General features: G+C 38.3%; 1 protein-coding gene and 2 long non-coding RNA genes across 11 annotated transcripts in view; 2 read left to right on the top strand and 1 right to left on the bottom strand.

Moving 5' to 3' along the window:
- Nucleotides 1–1,976, top strand: part of LOC309604825 — an 11,280-nt gene extending 9,304 nt beyond the window's left edge. Inside the window, exon 2 of the long non-coding RNA XR_014231089.1 lies at nt 140–1,976. This is a non-coding gene — a long non-coding RNA (uncharacterized lncRNA). The remainder of the gene's footprint in view (nt 1–139) is intronic.
- SIK3 (SIK family kinase 3) overlaps nt 1–23,475 on the top strand; it is a 247,155-nt gene that overhangs the window by 38,389 nt on the left and 185,291 nt on the right. The window lies entirely within an intron of this gene.
- On the bottom strand, nt 1,675–23,475 carry LOC309604822. The gene is made up of 2 exons (XR_014231086.1): nt 15,481–23,475; nt 1,675–15,035 (listed from the first exon to the last, which is right to left on the bottom strand). It is a non-coding gene; the product is annotated as an uncharacterized lncRNA (long non-coding RNA).

Below are 23,475 nucleotides of genomic sequence, written 5' to 3'. Positions count from 1 at the left end.
GAATGTAACTGAAAATTTAATTCTGATCCTTGTAATAGTTTACTCTTACTCCTTCCATGATCTCATGTGCCTTTAATGTCCATTTTGCTTACTTGTCCAATATCCTAATCTCATGCTGGCTTGATCTTCTTTGTTGCAGCTATCTGTCCCTCCCGTTGTCTGTAGCAGTCTGTTCCTGTGGCCAGTCAGAACTTCCACCTCTGAAATCATAAATTTGGAAATTTGGCTCTCTGAACACAGTTTCCTGCCTTCTGAGTTTGCCATTTGCTGAACGTATTCTCTGATTTCACTGAGGCCTCCAGCCCATTAAATCTTCACTGTCTCCAAATTTGTGACATTCTTCCTGGCATCGGTTTATCCCATATGGACACCATAGTTGGTCACTTGCGATGAGTCATAAGTATCCTCAGTTCTCCTGCACCTTTGTTCTTCTCTCCCACATGTCATGCAGATCTCCAGCTGTGGATGAACAATACTGCCCATTTTCCGTGTTCCTGCTGTAGGGCTTCAAGAAATGATTGAATCGTATTAATTTGTTCTGTTACTAATTCATGAGTTCCCCCCTCATCTATGCTTGTTATTCTCTTTAGTAGTCTTCTTACTTGTCTGTAGTTGATTTCATTTCTCCTTCACCAGAATGACTGTTCTTTCTAAATCTTTACCCATTTTTGTTGAGCTCAGGTTCACCTCCCTCTATCACAGAAGATTCCACGTGCTCCATTTAAGAAAACCCAGCACATCTATTATTTCCGTATAACACCTTTTGTTATTCAGATAAAGATAAGCTGGCAAGTTTAACAGCCCTTTTTAGTTTTCCAGCCATCTCTCTTCTCTCAGAGGCCCCACTTCATGGGCTTTTTTCAGATCCTTAACACGCCAAGCTCATTCTTAGCATAGGATTCTCTTTCTTCTGCCAGACGGGTTTTCTCTTTTGGTGTTTAATTCAGACTCCTCTTTGGGACTTATATGACACTTGCTTGGAAAAGCTTTTGCTGACCTTCCATGGACCTGAAGATAGACCAGATTCTCCCTGAAATAGTTAATGGTCATGAGAGTAAGAACAATAACAGTAAACATTTGAGTGTTTGTGTGTCAGGCACCACTCTAAGCACTTATACATGTGGACTTTTTTAGTTTTCGCAACAACCCGATGGGATAGATAGATGGGTAAATAAATAGGGCCTAGAATTGTCCCCATTTTGTAGATGGGGAAACTGAAGTGAAGAGGGTGAAGTCACTTGTCCAAAGTCACACAGCCATCTGGTAGGAGAGTTGGGATTTGAACCCTGGCAGTCAGGCCCCAGAGCCCCTGTTCTAAACTGCTGTGCTGCACTGTACCGGTAGTTATAACCGTGTCATTTCTGGTTAATGTCTCCCTTCCTTGGTAGGTGCTGAGTTCCTTGAGTTCAGAGATCGCACCTGTCTGGTTAATTTTTGATTCTCCAGTGCCTAGAACAGAGCCCAGCAGTGAGTAGGCTGTGACAGAATGAGTCACAGCTGCCATTCTGCTTAATTGAGTAAATAGAAGCTTTCAGTGTGACTGTCCTCAGTTTCCTTCCCCTTTGCTTCTAAATGTTAAATCCCTTTGATCGAAAGAATAAGTGCCCTATTTATTTCAAAAGTTAATCCCTCTACAGGTGTTTACCTGTGATATCCTAAAAGCTATATATGCACTTTGTAAGAACAATTAGTGTAAATGTACACAAAGGAAGTGTCCTTCATTTTCTTTCTTCCTTAACCTTTACCATTTTCCAGAGTTATCAACTACTAGCAGTCAAGTGTATGCCTTCTTCTGTACATGTACAAACTGTACGCACTCTTAAAATACACAAAAGGGAGTGTACATAATACGCGTACTATTCTAAGTTTGTTTTTTATATTAAAAGTTAACGTTTTATATTGAACTATAGCTTTGCTAGAAGTCACTATTTAGGGAAACTAGGTAGAGTATATGGGATATCTCTGTATTTTTTTTTTTTAATAAATTTATTTATCTATTTTTGGCCGCACTGGGTCTTCATTGCTGTGCACGGGCTTTCTCTCTAGTTGCTGCGAGCGGGGGCTACTCTTCGTTGCGGTGCGTGGGCTTCTCATTTTGCAGTGGCTTCTCTTTGTTGCGGAGCACGGGCTTTAGGTGCATGGGCTTCAGTAGTTGTATCACGCGGGCTAAATAGTTGTGGCTCGCGGGCTCTAGAGCGCAGGCTTAGTAGTTGCGGCGCATGGGGTTAGTTGCTCAGTGGCATGTGGGATCTTCCCGGACCAGGGCTTGAAACTCTCTCCCCTGTATTGGCAGGCAGATTCTTAACCACTGCGCCACCAGGGAAGTCCCTCTGTATTCTTTCTTTTTTTTTTTTTTTTTTTTGGCTGCGCTGCGTGTCTTGTGGGATCTTAGTTCCCCGACCAAGGATTGAACGTGGGCCCACAGCAGTGAAAGCGCCGAGTCCTAACCACTGGACAACCAGGGAAGTCCCTGTATTATTTCTTACAATACGTGTGACTCTACAATTATCTCAGAATAAAAGTTTAACTAAAAAATTATAAGACTCTTTCCATGTCAGCATATTTATCTCTTCTAAATGGCTAGATAAGGTTCCACTGTATGCATTATTTCATTTCACCTTTCCCCTAACTGATGCACTTTTAAGTTATTTCCATTTTTTCATTTTCCCAACACTACTGAAGGGGGAACATCTTTGCATTCATAGCTTTATACTTGCTTGGATATACATGCACAGACACCTCCTTAGAAGAGGAGAAAGGATTGAAAGGTGTGCACATTTGAAATTTTGGTAAAAGTTGACAGGCTCTCTTCCAAACCAGTTTATACTTTGACCAACGTTTGGGATAGAGCCTGTGCTCTGTGCATTCACCTTCACTGTCTTCATTCTATTTCTCCGTTTCTTCTTTGGGACTTTTAAAAACTAGACCTTTTCCATTCCGTACCTCCTCTGTTGGCTCTCTTCTGTCTGCCGATCCTCTAACAGATCCTCCACATCAATAGGGCTTTTCTTCAGCAGCCACATGCTTTTTTTGTATTTACTTATCCTTATGTAAGACCCTATGAGGTAGCTCCCGCTATTCTCTCCATCTTGCAGGTAAGGAAAGCAAGATGCAGAGAAGTTAAGTGACTTGCTCAAGGTCACCCAGATAATGAGGAGCTGGATATTAATCCAGTCAGTCTGGCTCTAAAGTATGTGCTTTTAACCACCATACTCTAAAAAGAGGCTGGTAAACTACTGCTCAGATTTGTCCTGCAGTCTGTTTTTTGTATATCCCAGCTAAAAATGCTTTTTACACTTTTAAAGCTTTGCTTAAAAAAAACAAAGGAAAAGATGGGACACAGTGTGTAGTTCACTGACCCCGCTAGTACCTCTTTATTTTTTATGTTATTTCTTTTTACCACCTAACTTCTGTTTCTTCACCTCTCTTTCTCTCCTACACCTGTGGTAATCTTTTGTCTATCCCAGCAGTTTCAGTTAAACTGACCTGAGGAGGGTTTTCAGTGCCTCATTGATAAACCTAGTTACCTAATTTAAACTCTTGTTCTATCTGAGTTCTTTATATCATTTGACACTATTAATTACCCTGTTCTTTTTTAAAACTTCCTTTCCTTTAGTTTTCAAAACAGAAGTGCCTTCCTATTTCTCTCTTCCCTTCACTGATATACTACTACTTCTTAAGCCCCTTTGCGACTCTTTTTCTCTCCCTGCTTTTTAAGTGTTTATATTCTTCTGGATTCAGTCCTTTAGCTCTTCCTCCCAACTCATGTTCAGGTCCTCTTTCCCTTCTTGTCCCTCCTCCAGATCAGAAAGACCCATGTTTGAATCTGATTCCATTATTTTTTGTCTGAGAGATCTGAACAATTTACTTCACTTCTCTGTTTCTTTCTCTGTATGAAGGAGAATAGTGATACCTACCTCAGGGTCATGTGGATTAGATGAAATAATGTATGTAAAACCTTTAAACACTACCTCACTTACAGCAAGTGCTTAATAAATACTAGTAGTAGGAATAGTAATAATAGTATGGTTGTGTTGTTACTGTAACTCTGTATCTCTAGGACTCCCAGCTTTCCTGAGATCCATACAAAGATATTCAGCTGCCTACTAAAGACTCACATTTGGATACCTCCCTAGGTACCTTAAACTCTATCTGAGGTGTTTCTCTGGCTTCAATGCTTAGTGACTCTGGCTAAATTACTTATTTTCTTTACGCCTCAAATTCTCCATTTTCGAAAGGGTCATAATAATAGGACTTACTTTATTATTATTTATTATGATTCCTCCCCAAATTCGATCTTCCTTTTGCCCTGTTCTGCCTGGAACAAGAGCCTGAGAAATACCTTCTTCGGTCTGCCTTCTCTTCCTTATCTTCCACCTGCAGTTAGTCACCAGGTACTGTTGATTCTACTTCAGAAGCATCTGCTTGCATTCGTCCACTCCTTATCATTTCTTCACAGAATTACTGTTACCAATAATATAATAATTATTGGTAATTATTATTACCTCCTAACTGGTCTCCCGGCCTCCAGGCTACCTCCCACCTTTCATGGATTTATGTTTATTGAAGGCAGATCTCCTCATGTCACTCAGCGGTAAAGGCCTCAGATGCGTCCCTCTTACCTGCCATGTGAACCTGCAAGGCCCACAACCCACAGTCTTCTTTTATAGCCTCATCTTTTGTTCCTGGAACTGTTGGGTCCTACACTGTCTATAGGTTAGACTGCTGACACTTCAGCGACTACACCACACACTCATGCCTTTGTCCCTCCCCTGTTATTGCTACTTCTTCATTCTTTTTGCTTAGGGTGCTGCCCCCTCAACCACTCCCTGTGAATAAGCACCCAAAGCTCCACCCCAAACTCCTCATCTGTCTGGTGAATTTCTGGTCATCCTTCAGTGATGAGTGGGTACATTGATAAATATGTTAATCTACTCTTTTTCCTCTCTTTAGTCTTAACTGCCCTTCCAGGCAACATTAATTGGTCCTTTTTTAAGAGGCCATGTAGTGGGTAGTTAAAATCCCTGAGTCAGTCTGCCTTGGTTAATAATGTAGCTGTAGAAGTGGGATAAAACTATTTAACCTATCTGTGCCTCTAATCTATAAAAAGTGGATAATATTACTCTTATTGTGAGGATTAAGTGAATTAATATAGGAAAAATGCTTTGAATAGAACCTGCACATCTGAAGTAGTTCATAAATATTAGCTGTTGTTGTTATTATTCTCAAAGCACCTCTTACATACGTCTACAATAGCATTTACACCTTTATTACAGTTACTCTTTTGGTGTATTTTTCCCAATAGACAGTGGCTTCTTTGAAGGCAGAACTTGTCTTTCAATCATCTCTGTGTCACTGGTATCTAGTACACAGCGGCCCCCAATAAACATTGAATCAGTCGTGCTGTTTGCTTGGCCCATAGTAAAGCCCTGGATCCTCCCGTGTTTCAGCAGTCAGTGTCTTACATCTTCTGGAAATGATTGCTTTCTGAAAGTATGGCATTAGAGACACAGAGCTGTTTGTTTAGGACCTCAGTGAGCTCTTGAACCAGAAATTTGATATTACAATGAAGCTTCCTACCTATAGCAGGCAGAATGCAGCGGATGGCGTGTGGTCTTTGCAGGAAGTTTCTCCCAGAGTGTAAGAGAACCTCTAATGTTTTTTGATTAAAGGGACACAGTCCAAAGCTAGAAAGTCTATTTTCTATCAGACCTGTTTTGTTTTGTTTTGTTGAGTATGAGTAGAGCTGTTTCTGCCTTTTCAACTCTATTCTTATTAAGTCTGCTAAAGATTGAAATGTTGAAACTTTTCCCTTTTAATGATTCAGAGAAGAGATTTCTTTTCTATAAATTTATGTATTTATTTATTTTTGGCTACGTTGGGTCTTTGTTGCTGCACGCAGGCTTTCTCTAGTTGCGGCGAGTGGGGGCTACTCTTCATTGCGGTGTGCGGGCTTCTCATTGCGGTGGCTTCTCTTGTTGCGGAGCACGGGCTCTAGGCGCCTGGGTTTCAGTAGTTGTGGCACACAGGCTCAGTAGTTTGGCTTGTGGGCTCTAGAGCGCAGGCTCAGTAGTTGTGTCACACGGGCTTACTTGCTCCGCGGCATGTGGGATCTTCCCGGACCAGGGCTCTAACCCGTGTCCCCTGCATTGGCAGGCGGATTCTTAACCACTGCGCCACCAGGGAAGTCCGTCTGCCCCTCTTTTAAGGTCTGTATTTTAAAACCTTTTTATTTTGAAAAATTATAGACTCACAAGAAATTGCAGGATAGCACATAGAGTACTGTGTACCTTTCCGCTAGCCTCCCCCAATGATGATATCTTATATAATTGTAGTATAATACAAGGTCCATTTAAAAACTCCATTTTGAAGAATATTCTCAGTGGTAGGAAAAAAACTTTCCTCCCTTCCTTCCTTCTTTCTCCCTTTTTTTTTTTTTTTTTTTTATTTTAACAAAAGGCTGTATTGGACTTGTGGAAGTGGCCAGGAATCATTTGAACTCATGTCTGCAAAACAAACTAGGTGGGTGATCAAGCTGGGTAGTATGGTGTCTGGTCCTTAACAGGAAAAAGGTATGGCTATATGATACCGTAAGACTGATTTTATCTACTTTTATGAGCTGGCCTTGAAAGCAATTTCAAAAGAGGAGTTTCCAAAGATGGGATGGGTGTATAACCTCCTTAAGTAATTAAATGAGGCACAGTACTCATTTAGATGTGAATATTCTAATGTGTTGGTTAAGATAGTCTCAATATTTTATAGCCATACCATTTGTATTCTCTTTTAATGCTTATATTCTTCACAGAGAATATGTTTTTTAAAAAATAAGCTAGTTGTTAAAACACACAATGGATTGTGGAGAAAAGAGTTTATTTTCCTCATGCTCATTTTTTAAAGAAGGCAGAAGGCTCGTAAAGGAAGAGATTTTGGAAAATAAAATTTATTTTCCACAATTGGAACCCTCATACATTGCTGGTGGGAATATGAAATAGTATAGCCACTTTGCAAAACAATTTGGCAGTTCCTCAAAAAGTTAAACATAGAGTTACCATATGACCCAGCAATTCTACTCTTAGGTATATACCCAAGAAATCTGAAACATATGTTCACGCAAAAACATGTACACAAATGTTCATAGCAGCATTATTCATAATAGCCAAAAAGTGAAAACAACCCAAATACCCATCAACTGATGAATGGATAAACAAAATGAGGTATTTCCACACAACGGAATATATTTCAGCCATAAAAAATAATGAAGTACTGATAACACAGCAACATGGATGAAGCTTGAAAACATTTTGCTAAGTGAAAGAAGCCAGACACAAAAGGCCACGTACTGTATGATACCATTTATATGAAATGTCCAGAATAGGCAAATCTATAGAGACAGAAAGTAGATTGGTTGTTGCCAGGAGCTACAGGGGGATGAGAGAGGAGGGAGTGGAGAGTGACTGCTAATGGGCATGGAACTTCTTTTGAGGGTGATGAAAATATTCCGGAATTAGACAGTGGAGATAGTTGCACAATCTTCTAAATATACAAAAAACCATTGAATTATGTACTTTAAAAGGGTGAATTTTATAGTATGCGAATTATATCTCAAAAAAATGTATTCCCAACTTCCTGTATTAAACTGTGATGTGGTTTGGGGTGTCACCTGTTTGCCTGGTGTGATGGAATAGGAGTATAAGGTTACTTACATTTGAGCTCCAAGTGAGGCCAAAGGTTAGTGGGAGAAGGGGGTGACTTTGTCAGACCTAAGCCTAGTAACTGCTCAGTGCCCTATAACCTTAGTGGGCAGAGTAGAAGTAGGAGCAGATCAGATAAGGATGGACTTACCATCCCTTAGAATCCAGACAGATACATTAACACAGAGAGAGATCAAGAAGTATTTTAAACAAAGCAGGTTCTGACCTGTTAAATTCGATAGGCTAAAGTTCTTGCCATTCCGTCTTGGATGTGTACCTCACAGATCTTGAGAAATCTGTCTCATAGTGAATTATAAGGAAAGTGTTAATAGGCCTTATAGAATTAAAAGTATTTTTATTAATTTTTGAAATGTAAATCACCTTGGGTTTTCATAAAAGTGTCAAAAATATGATTTTCATCAGTGACACACTTTTCATATATGCTTAAAAAGCCTTCTGGTTTTTTGCAAAGTAATCTGAATGTTTGTGGTGTAAAAATCATTATATGTGTAGAAGTGGTACCAAGACGGTAGCCAACTTGATCAATTATTCTTTGGCAGACTGAGATAGATATATATATATATATATATATATATTTTTTTTTTTTTTTTTAAATTAATTTCTTTATTTTTGGCTGTATTGGTTCTTTCTTGCTGCGCACGGGCTTCCTTTAGTTGCGGCGAGCAGGAGCTACTTTTCTTTGCGGTGTGTGGGCTTCTCATGGTGGTGGCTTCTCTTTGTTGCGGAGCACGAGCTCTAGGCGCACGGGCTTCAGTAGTTGTGGCACGCAGGCTCAGTAGTTGTGGCTCGCAGGCTCTAGAGTGCAGGCTCAGTAGTTGTAGCTCACGGGCCTAGTTGCTCTGCGGCATGTGGGATCTTCCCGGACCAGGGCTCTAACCCGTGTCCCCTGCATTGGCAGGTGGATTCTTAACCACTGCACTCGCCACCAGGGAAGTCCTATGTATGTTTTAAAAATAAATCACACTGCCATATCTGAATAAGACTTTAGTCTTATTTAAATAAGTGTATGAGAGATGGGGAAAAATAAGATTAGCCTAATGGCAGGAAATGTACACTGATTCTTCCTGTCTGCCAGGCATCGTTGTCATTTTATTAAGTTCCAATAAATGAACCCAGCTGGGTGCTTTAGAGCAGTGATCTTCAAATTGGAGTACATGTCTAAAGGTATCTAGGCTGGCTAGTTTTGAGAGTTCTCAATATTCATTTATACTCTTTCCTGAAATTGTTGTCTGAAGACAAGACTGGCAAAATCCTCGCTCTTTTCCTACTCTCCCTTTAGTTCCGGCTCTTCTGGTTGACAAAAGAAAAAGCCATACCTTTCACTCATCTTGAATCTCACTGATGTATGTTTATCTGAGGTGTAAAATACTCCAGGGTTCCAGCAAAAGGATAGCTGTGACACTGGCATCAACTGTGAAACTTCTCTTTATCAAGGTGTATACCCTTCTCCATACATCTTATTAATAGCTGCATCTCCAAAACTGGAAATAACTTTTTATGGTTAGTTATCAAAATTTATAGTACATTTGCATTGTTTTCACCAATTGCAGCTACCAGTAATAGTAACAGGAACTCAATCCAAAGGAAATACTTTAATAAATAAAAAAACAATACGTTACAGGAAAGGATGATAAAAATTTATATTAAAATTTTTATTTATTTATTTTTATTTATATTAAAATAAAATAGTATGGAAGAAGAAGAATAGAAATATAATTTCAAGGAGAAAAAGAAATAGTATAACATTTCATATAGGAAATGAAGATTCTGTTATAGTTTTAAAATGGAGGATGGTGGGTATCAGATTGCTCAAGTGTTTAGATTTCATTGGATGTATTTAAATTAATGACATAAAATTTTTTTTTTTAGTTGTCAGTTGTAAATTGGCCTATATTGATCTATAAAGGAAAGTACAGCCTTTGCAATGATTTAAACTATTGATAAAAAAATTTCAGTATCAACTTAAAAATATTCAAGGAAGGATTTTTTCCTCCCAGTTTTATTTTAGGGGGTATATAAGCAAAACTTTCTGAAGATAATGCTCCAAGGTATATAGAGATCAAGAAGAAACAGTTTCTGCCCTAAAGAAGGTTTGTAGTTGAATGATGGAGTGGGGACATATACACATAATTTGGCTTAAATAAAGCCTTTATTTGGTTGTATTTTGCTGCTTATTTAACATGGACATTGTGCCTCAGTGTTGCATCATGCTTGTTTAAATGACCCTTGAATAGTGATTTAGCTCATATGTGCTCTGTTTCCACATAGGCTATTGTGCAGAACAGAGAGGGACTGTATCTTTTAGAAGACAGATGGATAGGAAAAGTGCCCACTGCACTTAGCACTGATGAATAGTAGAGCTGTCTCATTGTCTGGTTCCTCTGATCATAATGAACATGAGATTGGAGTCAGGAGACCCCAGTTCGTGTCCTGACTCTACCCTAGGCCATGTGACCTTGGCCAAATCACTTAACACATTTGAACTCTAGTTTCCTTTTATAAAAAAAAGTTTAAACTGGATGATGATCTAGCTCAGAAATGAAGAATCATCAATTTACTCCATACATTTTTACCCAGTGCCTAAGTTTTGGAAGTGATAGCTGTAGCAAACTTTAAGAAATAGATGCCAAAATAATGGAGATTACTTGCTTGTCGTGGAGAAGAATAGCCTACTACTTGTTATTTATCTGAAGTGTGGTTAAGACAGTGTGTTATACAGCCTGTCAGAAGTGTTGTGGGCCTCACCACTGCCCTTTTTATTTGCGGGGTGGGAGGGAAAGGAGAATTTCCTCTACTTTTTTGAGAATTAGAACAAATTCTACACAGGATTAGTAACTGAGAATCCCAATTTTAGCTTCATGCCAGGGCCTTTAGTGAAAGCCACATTTTTGTAATGTTCTAGCAGAATATTAAAATGGATTATGGATTACAGACAGCTCCAAGCTTTGCTCTTTATAGGTCAGAGGCGGAAACCAAGAGAGCAATTACTGTTCACTCTTGTCATGGACTGGGCCTCTTAGATTCTTTGTGGAACTAAAGTGAAACTTTCTGGAACAGCTCCACTAGAATGGCTTTCCTGGGGGCTTATGAGGCTTACATTCTGAAACCGATACTCTTGTAGTACAAGAATAACTACAAACTGGTGTGGAATTAGGAGGCTGTGAAGGGGAGATGCCACATGCAGTTCTCATTCTCCAAAGTCCCTTGGCTGGTGAACAGAGATTTTTCCCGTCAGTAAGCAGATATTTGGTTATATATTGACAGATCTTTTCTAAACAACTTTTGGAAAAGAAGACTTTTCTTCTGTTTTGTGTTTTTGGAGCTTAAGGAGAATAATGAAGTAGGTAGAACTGACTTGTGGTAGTTTAATGTGTACAAATATTATCTATTTAACTCCTGTCACTAGTCTTTATCTCTTATATTTGTTCTTGAACATCGTCTCCATTGTTTGTGTCCAAGAAAGATAACTGGATAAATTATAGTGGCTGATTTGCATATGTTATTGTCCTTTATTTATTATCCTCAATATTGGATAGTTTGAGTGATTTGCCTCAGGTAGGTAGGTACTTAGATTGGACCCTAAGGTTTTTAACTTTTTTTGGGGGGGGGGCAGCACAAAATATGGGGTGAAGAGGTCTATCTTTAAAGTGACTGGGCTTGGTGCCTTTTGCTGCTGAAGAGGGAAACACTATTACCTGGCAGAATCTACTGTGTTTTGTATCATCAGATCTTTAAGTCAGCAGTTTACTTTTTGTTTAGTAGTATGTCTTGGCTTGTCTGAATGAGTCATAATTAAAATATAGTCACCAGGACTCATAATCTTGTCCAAACTGGAATTATATTATAGATATACTATGCCTTGCCATGTACGGAAATAGACTGATACAGGTCTGCTGTGATCACTGAGATGAGATAGGATTTTATAAATAAATAAATAAATGATAAATGATAAATGATAAATTATTTTAGAAGCATTTTAATAGGTTTCTTTGTCATCTACTCAAAAGAAAAGAGCCTGGAAAGTGAAAATAAACAGAAAAGTAAGTAAAAATAATGGTTATTCAAATTGAAATCTGAAAATCTCTTTCATCTACTTGAGTTTTTATATTTATTATGTAAAAATCACATGATTGTTTTCTTTGAAAAGATTCAAGGAATAAAACAATTTTAAAAAGAGTTTTGACATTCCTTTGTTCATTGACAAAAACATTGTCTAGAACACCAGCTCAGGGCATGTAGCTTCTGATCCAGGTCAATAAATAATATTGCTAAGGTTTGCTATGGTCATTTGCCGTAGGTATTTTATTGAGCTAGAACTGCACTGGGGTTAGTAGCCTTCAAGTCTGGAAACATGAATGAAGAACTTATGTGCCGGGCTTCCCTGGTGGCGCAGTGGTTAAGAATCTGCCTGCCAATGCAAGGGACACGGGTTTGAGCCCTGGTCTGGGAAGATCCCACATGCCGTGGAGCAACTAAGCCCACACGCCACAACTACTGAGCCTGCGCTCAAGAGCCTGCAAGCCACAACTACTGAGCCCGAGTGCCACAGCTACTGAAGTCTGCATGCCTAGAGCCCATGCTCCACAACAAGAGACGCCACCACAATGAGAAGCCCGCGCACCGCAACAAAGAGTAGCCCCCGCTCACCGCAACTAGAGAAAGCCCGCGCACAGCAATGATGACCCAACACAGCCAAAAATAAAAACAAACAAATAAATTAAGTAATTAAAAAAAAAAGAATTTATATGCCAGGTACTGCACTAAATACTGAGGACACAAAGGTGAATAAAACATTACTTATACTGGGTTTTGTTCTACGAAGGATTTGAAATACTGACAGGAAGTAAATACAATAATATTATAAAATATAACTTAAGTTCAGAACCAGGGAAAACAGAAATTAGATTTGGAGGCCAAAATATAGTTGAATAGTAAGACATGGGCCCTATGGCTGAGAAGCTCAGTTTAATGTTCATCCTAGTAGCGACATGATACAGAAGCTAAGCTTTGTTATGTTCAAGCTATGTTAAGGCATGATTAGTATATTTAGCAGGATTATGAAGAGTTCAGGCATTTTGGGGGAACTCCCATGAAAATGTCACCTGGAGTTGGTTTTGTAAGTGGTAGTGTTGTTACTCTTTAGTTATGAGAGTTGAATATAAGATGGATTTCAGTATTATTTTTAAATTTTATTTAAACTTCACTGTGTTCCCTTTGTCCAGCGCATCCCGCCATTTGTCACTTCGTGCCTTGTGGAATTGCAGTGCTTATGTTCAAGTGACCCTGATTTTACTTAATAATGGCCATAAAGCACCAGAGTAGTGACGCTGGCAATTCAGATATGCCAAAGAGAAGCTGTAAATTGCTTCCTTGAAGTGAAAAGACGAAAGTTCTCTGCCAAAGAAAGAAAGAAAATCATATGCTGAGGTTGCTGAGATCTACGCCGGGTGGCTGACAGAGTCTTTTTGCTCCAGCCGGGTGTCAGGCCTGAGCCTCTGTGGTGGGAGAGCTGAGTTCAGGGCATTGGTCTACCAGAGACCTCCCAGCCCCATGTAATATCAAACGGTGAAAGCTCTCTCGGAGATCTCCATCTCAACGCTAAGACCCAGCTCCACTCAACGACCAGCAAGCTACAGTGCTGGACACCTATGCCAAACAACTAGCAAGACAGGAAAGCAACCCCACCCATTAGCAGAGAGGCTGCCTAAAATCATAATAAGGTCACAGACACCCCAAAACACACTGCCGGATGCGGTCCTGCCCACCAGAAAGACAAGATCCAGCCTCATCCACCAGAACACAGGCAGCAGTCCCCTCCACCAGGAAACCTACACAACCCACTGAACCAACCTTAGCCACTGGGGGCAGACACCAAAAACAACAGGAACTACGAACCTGCAGCCTGCAGAAAGGAGACCCCAAACACAGTAAGTTAAGCAAAATGAGAAGACAGAGAAATACACAGCAGATGAAGGAGCAAGGTAAAAACCCACCAGACCAAACAAATGAAGAGGAAATAGGCAGTCTACCTGAAAAAGAATTCAGAGTAATGATGGTAAAGATGATCCAAAATCTTGCAAATAGAATGGAGAAAATACAAGGAGCATTTAACAAGGACCTAGAAGAACTAAAGAGCAAACAAACAATGATGAACAACACAATAAATGAAATTTAAAATTCTCTGGAAGGAATCAATAGTAGAATAGCTGAGGCAGAAGAACGGATAAGTGACCTGGAATGTAAAATAGTGGAAATAACTACTGCAGAGCAGAATAAAGAAAAAAGAATGAAAAGAATTGAGGACAGTCTCAGAGACCTCTGGGACAACATTAAACGCACGAACATTTGAATTATAGGGATCCCAAAAGAAGAAGAGAAAAAGAAAGGGACTGAGAAAATGTTTGAAGAGATTATAGTTGAAAACTTCCCTATATGGGAAAGGAAATAGTCAATCAAGTCCAGGAAGCACAGAGAGATAAACACAAGGAGAAACACGCTGAGACACATAGTAATCAAATTGGCAAAAATTAAAGACAAAGAAAAATTATTGAAAGCAACAAGGGAAAAATGACAAATAACATACAAGGGAACTCCCATAAGGTTAACAGCTGATTTCTCAGCAGAAACTCTACAAGCCAGAAGGGAGTGGCATGATATACTTAAAGTGATGAAAGGGAAGAACCTACAACCAAGATTACTCTACCCAGCAAGGATCTCATTCAGATTCAATGGAGAAATCAAAAGCTTTACAGACAAGCAAAAGCTAAGAGAATTCAATACCACCAAACCAGTTCTACAACAAATGCTAAAGGAACTTCTCTAAGTGGGAAACACAAGAGAAGAAAAGGAACTACAAAAACAAACCCAAAACAATTAAGAAAAAGGTAATAGGAACATACATATCGATAATTACCTTAAACGTGAATGGATTAAATGCCCCAACCAAAAGACAGAGGCTTGCTGAATGGATACAAGACCCATATATATGCTGTCTACAAGAGACCCACTTCAGACCTAGGGACACATAGAGACTGATAGTGAGGGGATGGAAAAAGATATTCCATGCAAATGGAAATCAAAAGAAAGCTGGAGTAGCAATACTCATATCAGATAAAATAGACTTTAAAATAAAGAATGTTACAAGAGACAAGGAAGGACACTACATAATGAAGGACACTACATAATGATCAAGGGATCAATCCAAGAAGAAGATATAACAATTATAAATATATATGCACCCAACAAAGGAGCACCTCAATACATAAGGCAACTGCTAACAGCTCTAAAAGAGGAAATCGCCAGTAACTCAATAATAGTGGGGGACTTTAACACCTCACTTACACCAATGGACAGATCATCCAAACAGAAAATAAATAAGGAAACAGAAGCTTTAAATGACACAAGAGACCAGATAGATTTAATTGATATTTATATTTAATTTATTTATTTTATTTGGACATTCCATCCAAAAACAGCAGATTATACTTTCTTCTCAAGTGTGCACGGAACATTCTCCAGGATAGATCATATCTTGGGTCACAAATCAAGCCTTGGTAAATTTAAGAAAATTGAAATCATATCAAGCCTCTTTTCTGACCACAGTGCTATGAGATTAGAAATCAATTACAGGGAAAAAAACATAAAAAACACAAACACTTGGAGGCTAAACAATACGTTACTAAATAAGCAAGAGATCACTGAAGAAATCAAATAGGAAATCAAAAAATACCTAGAGACAAATGACAATGAAAACATGACGATCCAAAACCTATGGGATGCAGCAAAAGCAGTTCTAAGAGGGAAGTTTATAGCCATACAAGACTACCTCAAGAAACAAGAAAAATCTCAAATAAACAATCTTACCTTACACCTAAAGGAACTAGAGAAAGAAGAACAAAAAACCCCCCAAATTTAGCAGAAGGAAAGAAATCATAAAGATCAGATCAGAAATAAATGAAAAAGAAATGAAGGAAACATTAGCTAAGATCAATAAAACTAAAAGCTGGTTCTTTGAGAAGATAATCAAAATTGATAAACCATTAGCCAGACTCATCAAGAAAAAAAGAGAGAAGAATCAAATCAATAGAATTAGAAATGAAAAAGGGGAAGTAACACCTGACACTGCAGAAATACAAAGGATCATGAGAGATTACTACAAGCAACTATATGCCAATAAACTGGACAACCTGGAAGAAATGGACAAATTCTTAGAGAAGCACAACCTCCCGAGATTGAACCAGGAAGAAACAGAAAATATAAACAGACCAATCACAAGCACTGAAATTGAAACTGTGATTAAAAATCTTCCAACTAACAAAAGCCCAGGACTAGATTGCTTCACAGGCGAATTCTATCAAACATTTAGAGAAGAGCTAACACCTATCCTTCCCAAACTCTTCCAAAATATAGCAGAGGGAGGAACACTCCCAAACTCAATCTATGAGGCTGCCATCACCCTGATACCAAAACCAGACAAAGATGTCACAAAAAAAGAAAACTACAGACTAGTATCACTGATGAACATAGACGGAAAAATCCTCAACAAAATACTAGCAAACAGAATCCAACAGCACATTAAAAGGATCATACACCATGATCAATTGGGTTTATCCCAGGGATGCAAGGATTCTTCAGTGTACGCAAATCAATGTGATAAACCATATTAACAAATTGAAGGAGAAAAACCATAGAATCATCTCAATAGATGCAGAAAACTTTCTACAAAATTCAACAACCATTTGTGATAAAAACTCTTCAGAAAGTAGGCATACAGGGGACTTACCTCAACATAATAAAGGCCATATATGACAAACTCACAGCCGACATCATTCTCAATGGTGAGAAACTGAAACCATTTCCACTAAGATCAGGAAAAAGACAAGGTTGCCCCCCTCTCACCACTATTATTCAACATAGTTTTGGAAGTTTTAGCCACAGCAGTCAGAGAAGAAAAAGAAATAAAAAGAATCCAAATTGGAAAAGTAGATGTAAAACTGTCACTGTTTGCAGATGGCATGATACTGTACATAGAGAATCCCAAAGATGCTACCAGAAAACTACTAGAGCTAGTCAATGAATTTGGTAAAGTAGCAGGATACAAGATTAATGCACAGAAATCTCTTGCATTCCTCTACACTAATGATGAAAAATCTGAAAGAGAAATGAAGGAAACACTCCCATTTACCATTGCAACAAAAAGAATAAAATACCAAGGAAGAAACCTACCTAAGGAGACAAAAGACCTGTATGCAGAAAACTATAAGACACTGATGAAAGAAATTAAAGATGATACCAACAGATGGAGAGATATACCATGTTCTTGGATTGGAAGAATCAACATTGTGAAAATGACTATACTACCCAAAGCGATCTACAGATTCAGTGCAATCCCTATCAAACTACCAATGGCATTTTTCACAGAACTAGAACAAAAAATTTCACAATTTGTATGGAAACACAAAAGACCCCGAATAACAAGCGCAATCTTGTGAAAGAAAAACGGAGCTGGAGGAATCAAGCTCCTTGACTTTTCAGACTATACCACAAAGCTACAGTAATCAAGACAGTATGGTACTGGCACAAAAACAAATATAGATCAATGGAACAGAATAGAAAGCCCAGCGATAAACCCAGACACATATGGTCACCTTATCTTTGATAATGGAGGCAAGAATATACAATGGAGAAAAGACAGTCTCTTAAATAAGTGGTGCTGGGAAAACTGGACAGCTACATGTAAAAGGATGAAATTAGAACACTCCCTAACACCATACACAAAAATAAACTCAAAATGGATTAAAGACGTAAATGTAAGTCCAGACACTATAAAACTCTTGAGGAAAACATAGGAAGAACACTCTATAACATACATCACAGCAAGATCCTTTTTGACCCACCTCCTAGAGAAATGGAAATAAAAACAAAAATAAACAAATGGGACCTAATGAAACTTAAAAGCTTTTGCACAGCAAAGGAAACCATAAAAATACGAAAAGACAACCCTCAGAATGGGAGAAAATATTTGCAAATGAAGCAACTGACAAAGGATTAATCTCCAAAATTTACAAGCAGCTCATGCAGCTCAATATCAAAAAATCAACAACCCAATCCAAAAATGGGCAGAAGACCTAAATAGACATTTCTCCACAGAAGATATACAGGTTACCAACAAACACATGAAAGAATGCTCAACATCATTAATCATTAGAGAAATGCAAATCAAAACTGCAATGAGATATCATCTCACACCGGTTAGAGTGGCCATCATCAAAAAATCTACAAACAATAAATGCTGGAGAGGGTGTGGAGAAAAGGGAACCCTCTTGCACTGTTGGTGGGAATGTAAATTGATACAGTCACTATGGAGAACAGTATGGAGGTTCCTTAAAAAACTAAATATAGAGCTACCATATGACCCAGCAATCCCATTACTGGGCATATACCCTGAGAAAACCATAATTCAAAAAGTTATGTACCACAATGTTCATTGCAGCTCTATTTACAATAGCCAGGACATGGGAGCAACTTAAGTGTCCATCAACAGATGAATGGATATGGAAGATGTGGCACATATATACAATGGAATATTATTCAGGTATAGAAAGAAACGAAATTGAGTTATTTGTAGTGAGGTGGATGGACCTAGAATCTGTCATACAGAATGAAGTAAGTCAGAAAGAGAAAAACAAATACCGTATGCTAACGCATATATATGGAATCTAAAAAAAAAAAAAAGGTCTGATGTACCTAGAGGCAGGACAGGAATAAAGATGCAGATGTAGAGAATGGACTTGAGGACGGGGGGAGGGGGAAGGGTAAGCTGAGACGAAGTGAGAGAGTGGCATGGACATAAATACACTACCAAATGTAAAATAGATAGCTAGTGGGAAGCAGCCACATAGCACAGGGAGGTTGGTTCTGTGCTTTGTGTCCACCTAGAGGGATGGGATAAGGAGGGTGGGAGGGAGACACAAGAGGGAAGAGATATGGGGATATATGTTTATGTATAGCTGATTCACTTTGTTATACAGCAGAAACTAACACACTGTTGTAAAGCAATTATACTCCAGTAAAGATTTTTAAAATAAATAAATAAATAAACTTCACTGTGTTGGGGACAGTCTAGGAACCTAGGCTGAGGAGCTGAGGACTGAAGTTTCACTTTATTTTTATATGGTAATAGGTTTTTGTTTATATGATAAGTACGGATTTAATATTGAGATAGAAAAAGAAGTGAATTGCAGTTTAGAAATTGCTATATTTCCGTTCTGTTTTTCCTTTAGTTATTAAACTTTCCCTTTCCTTAGTTTGTAGTGTTATTTCATGGCATCTTTGTGGGGCAGGATGTGATGCTTTTTGCTGAATCAAAAAGTACTACCGTTTCTCTGGTTTCACAGGTTAGAGAAACTCTGATGAAGTAAATAAGTTGTAATTTGAATATAGAGTCTGTTTTGGGGACTCTTGTGGGCATGTGTTAGTTTTAAAAGCGAAAAAAGGATTTAGTGTTCTAAAGGGATATATAAACACAACTTTTTGACAGTAGCTTCAGTTTTCATTGGTTCAACAAATATCATTGTTGCATAATACATAATCTTCCAGTATGGTGGCTAATGAGATACAAAACTGCATAATTACAGCAACAGTTATTTTCCTTATAGAATTTGGCGGCTACTAAGTAAACAGTTTTTTTACTTATCTTAATTAGCTTAGTTATGTGCCGTCATTGAATGAATCTTATATTTTCCTTCATGCTGCTGCACTCCACATTTTTAGTTGAACAGAGACAGATATTAATTATTTTAAAAGAGGTCTTGCTCTTAAAGCATTTTTGCCAATTGGTTTTCCTTAATTACAATGGTAATCCACATTTAGATGAAATCCAATTCAGGAAGAAAGCATAATGAAATGCATACTTACTGAAAACATTCAGTTAGGGTAGAGGAAAGCCTCCTAGAAGGTAAAATATTTCAAGGTTGTTTTAAAGTTTATCCTCATTATTTTTATTCATCCATACGTATGTTAACTGGACGAAGGTTCCTGGATGTGGTACTATTTTGGTAAGGCCCCGTGTGTGTCTCAGGCACTTGTGATGCAGGTACTGACTTTTAAAACCCAGACTCATGCAGAGTGCAATAAGACACCACTCCAGCCTTCAAGACCATCTGTGTTTCTTTTGTAACCTGTAAGATGTGTTTGCTAGTGCAGTTCACATTTCAGCCAGTGGAATCTAAAGAATGCAGATGGGAACTATAGAACCTATGTGTAAATCAGTTTCACTTTCAGGAGATTGGAAATAGCTGTTGAGAGCACTGTGGGTTTAGTGGGAAGGAGTGCTGTGGTGGGTGGGCAGTGTCTACTAGGGTTTGGAATGGGCAAACTGCAGCATGTGCTCCTTCTGTCTATCACCCATGGTGTTGTCACCTACGTTGAACGTGTTCTCTGATCATACTGAGAGCCCAAAGGCTCAAGATAATAATTTCAACAGGAACCTGGGAGAAATAAAGAAGACAGAGGTATTTAGGACAAAAGTGGGCCAGTAAAGGGAAAATCAATTATGGATGGAAGAATAGAGAATGGTAAATTGGAAAGAAAAAGATTAAAAAGACACGAGAGTAGGCATAAACAGGCTCTACCAGTCCTTTTATTTTTGGATTAGGAAAGGGAAATACATCTGTGAAATTCTCGGGCCACTTTGGGCAAGGACATTAGAAGTTAATTCAAGTTGTATTGTTGTTGGAGTATAGTCTTAAAATTTTTGTTGTTCTCAAGGTAGAACAAAAGGTATGATACTCATGGTACTCCTTTAGTTCATTTATTTGCCACTTAGGATAAAACAAAATAAGGGAGACTTCCAGAGTAGTCTGTGATCTTAGAAGGGCCTTTCAAAAAATGATTATAGGGCTGCAAGATATCTCTTTTCTCTTATGTGATCACACCCCATTTTCCCAGATATTTAGTATCAAAGTTTTCCAAAATAAGTTCTGTAGAACACTAGTGTCCCTCAATGTTTAAATATATGTTCTAGGAGGAAAAGAATCATTAGGTAAGTTTGGGGACTGATAGGGTTCCACAACAAAATAACAAAATAGTGAACAAAATTAGTCTGTTTCTTCGCTATAGGACATCTGAGAGTTCTTAAAATACTAGTGTGCCTTGTGAATCCCTGAAGAGAGAAACGGGGTGGAGCGTGTAGCTTTTCTCAAATTTAGTTGGCCACAGTACAGTTTGAGGAAAGCTGGTATATATGATTGTGTTACCTGTAAGCCTGGGTTTCTGCAACTCCCCTGACTTGCTTTGCTATTTTTTTTCTCTTTCCCACTCCGCCCTCCCGCATTACCCGCCCCCGCCTCCGCTCTCTCGTTTCCATGTGTGTATTCCACTTGGGGGGAATGTTAATACTAGTTTACATTTTAAAATATGATAGTATTTTTGTGAACTCCTTATTTGAACCTTCAGGTTTCTTGATAATTGGACCCCAGTCTTACCTACATTTTCAGGTTTTTCACCACTATTCTCCCATGGTAATTCCTTACTGGAGCTCAATTTCTTTACTATTCCGTGATTTTATTGTGTACTTGGAATGTTCTCTACCTTTATATTAAGGTCTAGCTGAAGTTCTAGCTCTTCCATGAGACCTCCCCTGATCTCTTTAGCTAGAAGTAATCTCTCCTTCCTCGGACATGTAGCATTTATTTACTAACACCTGTAGTAGTATTTACAGATTGGTCTGTGGTTATTTATGCAGATGTTTTGCAAGCTTGAGAAGAGAGGGCATACCATGCCATATCACTTATATCATCCATAGCTCCTAGCTTAAATGTCCCCCACACAGAGTAATAATACAAGCTAACATTTGTTTACCAAGTGCCAGGCATTGTTCTAAGTTCTTTACATGATTAATCCTTTACCACAGTCCTATAGGTATCTCTGTTTTACAGATGAGGCAACTAAGGCAGTGAGAGGTAGAGTAAATTACTCAAAGTCACATATTAAGTTAGTGATGGAACCAGGATTTGAACCTAAGCAATCTCATGCTCTTAATCACTACACAGCACTGCTTCCCATAGTAGGTGCTCAGTGAGTATCTGAATGAATGAATGAATGAGCAAGCCAGGCTTTGGAAAAGGGGCCCATCAGCTGTGTTTCAAGATTGTAAGTTACTTTCCTTATCACCTTTTTGAAGTTGACATTTATCTAGCCATGTAAGAAGTTCTAAATGACAAAGAACAATTAGCAAGAGTTCAGGTGGGTTGAGGGAGTGGTAGAGATGAGTGTATGGGGAGATGCAGGATTTTATGAATAGCCAAGAAGAGTCAGTGCTAGGCTAGAAACCGCTGCTTTCCTTGTGGAGGGAATAGTGGTGAATCCAGGCTTTGGAGTCTGAAGACCTGTATGGGAGTTTCAGCTTCCTAATTTATTAGTTTAGCAAGTTTCTTAACTGTTCTAAACCTCAGTTTTCTCCTCTGTAAAATAACAGTAGGTACTTCATTAGTGTCTTTGGGAGAATTAAACCAGATAATCATGGAAAGCACTTAGCATGGTACCCAGTACATATTAAGTGCTCAACTGATGTTACTTATAGAACAGGAAGTTTTATTTAATGTAAAACTAGCTGCTTCTCTCTTTGAAAAAAAATATGCCCTTTGAACCTAGACCTTCAGATTTCAGTGAAAGTATTAAATAGATGTTTTTTATGATTTTCTTTTTTTTCTTTTCCCCTACACGTTATTTTATTTTCTAATTTGGGGAAGATGGTAGTCCAACGTTTAGGTTATTTGTTCTCTATTTCATGGCAAATAAGTGAGCACTAGATTAGGAGCTCAAAGCACTAGGTTCCAACATTTTTCTTATTCAGTAAGTTCACTTTTTGTAGGAGATGTTGGCTTTGTGGCTCTAGCCATTGATCAGAGATTTTTGCTGCTTTCATCGCCTCTTTTGATAAACATAAAAAATCTCATGCCTATTGCCTTTTGTAGTAGTTACAAAATTGTCTTATTTTTAAAATAAAAATACTCTCTTAAAATAAAAATTATCAAAATTAAACTATTATCTGAGAAGAGGAAACATTTCTATTTATGATATGCAGTAAGACTTCTAGTGTACATTGCACCTACAAACGTACATTAATGGCAACCCTGTCTTAAACTGAGTTTGTTCTGAATATTTTCTCATTTTTGAGCTTTATTTTTGGTGTTTGTAATATGAAGACAATGGGTATCTTTTTATTGATCAAATAAGGTTTATTTTATTAATTATGCTTTTTCTTTTAAACTGCACCCTCAAGAGTCACCTTCCTGTGCTGAGAATTGCTGTAGTCTCGATGTAGAGCTGAGGTGATTCTGATCTGAGAGATTCTGCGTGAATGTGTGGGATATTTCAAAGAATCTTAGCTTTGATTCATGTATAGGGAAGAAATATGAGATTATTAGGAGTGGAGATAAGAGGATAAAGAGAAGAGGAGCGAAGAGTCATTGCAAATAAAGAATCTTGTAATTTATTCTAGACTGGAGCCAGGGGTCTGTTGGTTTGTCTGTAAATTATTGAAGTTGGTATTCTGAGAAATTTTCTTTGAGTGGTTCTTTGTTTAGTTGAGCAGGTTCAGATGAGGCTGAGAGAACAGGAAGATTGTTCTTGGAAGGGGGAAAAGCTTGTCTTTAGGCCACGTTAGTTCAATCATCTTATAAGAAGAGTCCCCAGGAGGATGTTTCTGTTTTTAAAAATATTGTCTGAGGGCTTCCCTGGTGGCGTAGTGGTTGAGAGTCTG

Source organism: Balaenoptera borealis (genome assembly GCF_965194805.1).
Source record: "Balaenoptera borealis genome assembly, chromosome: 11".
Lineage (NCBI taxonomy): Eukaryota > Metazoa > Chordata > Mammalia > Artiodactyla > Balaenopteridae > Balaenoptera > Balaenoptera borealis.
This window is presented reverse-complemented; position numbering and strand designations above follow the sequence as displayed.